We start from the raw sequence: 5,177 nt of genomic DNA, 5'->3' as shown, positions 1-5,177 counted from the left end.
TAATATAATAATAATAAAAAGTTATGTGAGTAACGGTCAAATGAAATTCAAAATTTATTATAAATATAATAATATAATAATAATAAAAACTATGTGAGTAACTACCAAAATTTTAAAATATAATAATATAATAATATAACATAGTAATAATAAAAATCGATGTGAGTAACGGTTAAATTCAAATTTATATTTTGTAAAAAAAACTTTATTTAAAAATATAATAATAAGAAAAAACTCCACCATTGCTTACTCTNCATAGTAATAATAAAAATCGATGTGAGTAACGGTTAAATTCAAATTTATATTTTGTAAAAAAAACTTTATTTAAAAATATAATAATAAGAAAAAACTCCACCATTGCTTACTCTCCCAACATTATAAATGTCATACTTTGATATATTTTGATTTGTCAATCATTTTGATTTTACTGACACATCATCACGTCGGGTATGTTGTCTCGATTGTAATTTCTTTTTTTTAGCTCTGATTTGAGTAATTGAAAAGTCGTTGAAATAGTTATTCCCGACCTTATACTGTGGACAGTTCAAAATAGTGAAAATAGTTAATAATTAAAAGTAGGTTTGTTATCATCAAAACATCAATTAATTGATTGAAATTAATTAAAGTGAGATCAAGGGCCAAAAAGCCAACAGTGAGGTGATGTCGGGAGCCTTTGGGCGTGTGACATGAGCGTCGTTGAACACAAAATGTTGCAATGTTGCCTTCTAACTTGGTTTGGCTTGAGGATGGTTGATGCTGATACGATTATTAAACATGCAAGGTGGGGGTGGTGTCAGTTTCTTTTGGGCGTGCGGCATGAACCTCGTTGAGTGTGGGACGTTGTTGTGGTATACCTCCCTTCCTTGGGCCAACCCTTTGTTTTCAAGGCTGCGTGGTGGCAGAACATGCTCGATGGGGCGGTGTCAAATGCCTTTGGGTGTGCAACATGAGACTCATTGAGCACAGAATGTTGCCTTCTAACTTGGGTTGGCTTGAGGATTGTTTATGGCTGGTACAACGATGAAACATGTAAGGTAGGGTGGAGCTGGGTGCGTTCGGTCATCCGTTTTGAACCTCGTTGAGTGTGTGACGTTGTGGTGATGCCTCTGGCCCATCCTTGGCCCAACCCTATGTTTTGGCAGAACATGCACGGTGGGGCAGTGTCAAGTGCCTTTGGGCGTGCAACATGAGCCTCGTTGAGCACCGAATGTTGCGATGTTGCCTTCTAACTTAGGTTGGCTTGAGGATGGTTGATGATTGGTACGACGATGAAACATGCACGGTGGGGCAGTGTCAAGTGCCTTTGGGCGTGCGACATGAGCCTCGTTAAGCACCGAATGTTGCCTTCTAACTTGGGCTGGCTTGAGGATGGTTGATGGCTTGACCGCACACGACCTTTTTGGCTTGGCTTCGCACGATGAATTTGCACCCCCGCTTGCGGCAAGTGTGAATAGTCGATCATCGTCCAAGCTCATTTTAGCATACGGCGCACGAGTGGTGATTTGGTTGCTTGGATCTATAGGCTTGATGCTCGGGCATCAAACTGTAGTCTCCATCTCCTCCTCATTGGTGTGTCCCAAAGTATTTTGAGTGACCGTGGTCCATCAATTCTTGCATAGATTACCTCATGCACTGGTAGCATTGAGTCTTGTTAGTCCCTTTCTATCAGCACCCTTTGTTGGGTGCATGATGAATTTGGAAGCTCACTTCGCATATCACTTCAACCTTTGCATGGCTTGTCGCGAAATGCATCTCAGTTGCTTGCACTCTCGGATGTCGTGCATTTGGTGTCATGATGTGCTAGGAAAAGCCCTCAAACATGTTGCCTATGTATTGGTAAATGAAGCATGAAGGAATGACGCTTGCTCCCGCATTGCCCCCATTGTTGCGTCTCTCACACTCTCTTAGGAGGGGGAGATGGTGAAATGTGGTGGCAAGTGGTATGCAAAGTTATGTCGGAATGCTACCTGGTTGATCCTGCCAGTAGTCATATGCTTGTCTCAAAGATTAAGCCATGCATGTGTAAGTATGAATAATTCAGACTGTGAAACTGGGAATGGTTCATTAACTTCGTTATAGTTTGTTTGATGGTATTTGCTACTCGGATAACCGTAGTAATTCTAGAGCTAATACGTGTAACAATCCCCAACTTCTGGAAGGGACGCATTATTAGATAAAAGGTCAACGCATGCAATGCCCGTTGCTCTGATGATTCATGATAAATCGACGAATCGCACAACCATCGTGTCGATGACGCATCATTCCAATTTCTGCCCTATCAACTTTCGATGGTAGGATACTGACCTACTATAGTGGTGACAGGTGACGGAGAATTAGGGTTGAATTCTTGAGAGGGAGCCTGAGAAACGGCTACCACATCCAAGGAAGGCTGTAGGCGCGCAAATTACCCAATCCTAATACAGGGAGGTAGTGATAATAAATAACAATACCGGACTGTTCGAGTCTGGTAATTAGAATGAGTACAATCTAAATCCCTTAACGAGGATCAATTGGAGGGCAAGTCTGGTGCCAGCAGCTGCAGTAATTTTAGCTCCAATAGCGTATATTTAAGTTATTGCAGTTAAAAAGCTCGTAGTTGGACTTTGGATTGCGTCGATCAGTCCACCTATGGTGAGCACCGATTGGCTCGTCCCTTCTGTCGGCGATGCGCTCCTAGCCTTAACTGGTCGAATCGTGCCTCTGGCGCTTTTATTTTGAAGAAATTAGTGTTAGATCAATATGGCAATTCTAAGGAGTGAATAGGGTTTTAATAATAAAATTAAATTATTTAAATGTGATTAATTTTTCAAATTAGGACTAAAAAAAATGATAATTAATACAATAAAATAGTTGTAAAAATAACCCTAACAATTATAAATAAAAACTTAGAAAGATGCCATAAATCTTAATAATAATTTTAAAATTAAATAGGATTTATTAATAATTTTGAAATTAAATAGGAAAGAGTTATCCACAAGCTGGTGAATTTGAATAAATCTTTCTAGACTCTTTATTCAGATTAGAGCCCAACTACTACATCGACTCTTTCTTCATATTAAAGACCAATTTGAATAAACCTTTCTCGCCCAACCACTACACCGACTCTTTCTTCGAATTAGAGCCCAACCACTACACCGACTCTTTCTTCGGATTAGAGTCCAACCACTATACCGGTTTTTTTACGAGTTCAAAAGCAAAGTCAATCCTTTCCACGACTCAGGATCAAATCGGTACAAGTGTCTCAATTTTTGTAGGAACACACCACAACTCTCATAGATTTACAATTTGATCACTCACAACTATTTCCACACAATACAATAAACATCTCTCAAATAAGATGAAAAAGAAATAAAACTAGTGTCTGAATTTTTGTAGGAACACACCCCACTCTTTAAAAGAATAAATTTACTTTCATCACTCACAAATATTTGTGTACACTACAATAAACTTCTCTCTCAAATAAGATGAAAAAGAAATAAAATTGGAAGCAAATTAGAAAAAGAAATAAAAAAATTAGAAGCATCTCTCAAGTAAGATGTAAAAGAAATAAAATTGGAAGTAAATTAGAAAAAGAAATGTTGCATTATAATGAAGAGTTTTCTAACAAATAACCCTAATGATGTTAATGACGATGAATGTATGAATACCAATATATGCATGTTACCTAAAATAATATACGAATGATGTATAAGGTTGTGTCATAATAATGATTTAAGATGAAAACTATAGGGCCCTCATGCATATTGTTTATACATTTACATTGGGTTACCTCCCCATTTATGATGATGAGTACGGACGCATACAATATGATGATGATCATCATCATCGTCATGTTTTGCATTGAGGTTTTACTAACCTTCGGCGTCCAGCTACAGACAACTAGCCCGACTATGATGGGCCTAGAGGGTGCGAACTGCCTGGTGGACTCATGCTCACACATGTGGTTGTGTGTAGGGAAGTACTATACAACCAATTTTGTCCGGACTAGAGGTCACCTCTACGATGGTTTTAACTCTTGGTTCTTAATCATGAGTTGCATGTTTGCATTCCCTAACCCCAATAATGGGGTCTATTATTCAGTATTTCTTAAAGTACTCAAGTCATGTGCTACTTCTATTTTTCAAATAAAGGCGAGGCACCCCTATACGATTGACAATGGCATCACAAATAAAGACCATGGCACATGCATAGGATAGCTACATTTAAACTCTTAGACCATAGATTAGTATAGGATGTTTTTCGATTTTAATATTTACTTTGTTTTACTTAATATTTCATTATGTTGCTTTAAAAACTTTTTAAAACATGCAAGTCCATTCCCGTGTTTATGAAGATGTTTTTAAACGAGTATTTCTACATAAGAGGTTATGTGATGAAGATGGCATCGACTTTAGATTCGTTAAAATCTAGGGCTGTTACATATTCACCTCCAAAGTTTGATGGAAATCCTTTTCCTCGTCGGAGCTCAACTCAGATAATTTCTATTGGACAGTCGATTCTAGCGCTTTTGAAAGCCCAATTTATTTATAGAATTTCTTCCTTATTCTTCCCCCTAGCTAAAGGAATTTTTTTGGAGGTACGTCTTTAAATGTGTGGCCTTAATTTTAAAAATTGTTCCTTGGTCTGCAATTCACCGAAAAACACAGAATTCCACTTTCTTGGGCAACTTGATCTAAGACGTTTTAGCTCTCGATTTCTTCATCAAAGTTACTCATCTTAGTCCTCTTAAGTTAAAAGAAGACTGAATTTGAAGAAAAATGGACTTATATGGGAATCGATCATTACCCGCAATTTGTACCCGCAAACAAATTTCTTCAATTGGGCAGGCTCCGGGACTTGTTAGCCTTTATGGTCTTCTATGGAAATGCTCCTTGAAGGTGTAGAAATCGAATGGGATAGGTTTTCCTTGATGAGATGGGATTTTTAAGTTTCCTTTGAGCTCCTTCAATGGCAATCCGTGTTGGAAATTAGTGTTTGGGGATTCAACACTCGATTCCTTCATCAAACTTGTGGGTAATCTTATTTAGAAGACGTAGGAACATGTTTGAATGAAAATGGTGGATATGACTCTCGAATTTGGAAGAAACGTGGGAGTAGGAAAACCAAAATTTCAATGGCTATAAATCACGATTGAAAGCTCGACTTAGCTCGATTCTTTTTCCAAATGAAAGCCCATA

This window comes from Cucurbita pepo, chromosome LG14 (assembly GCF_002806865.2).
Source record: "Cucurbita pepo subsp. pepo cultivar mu-cu-16 chromosome LG14, ASM280686v2, whole genome shotgun sequence".
Lineage (NCBI taxonomy): Eukaryota > Viridiplantae > Streptophyta > Magnoliopsida > Cucurbitales > Cucurbitaceae > Cucurbita > Cucurbita pepo.
Note: the sequence above shows the minus strand (reverse complement) of the source record.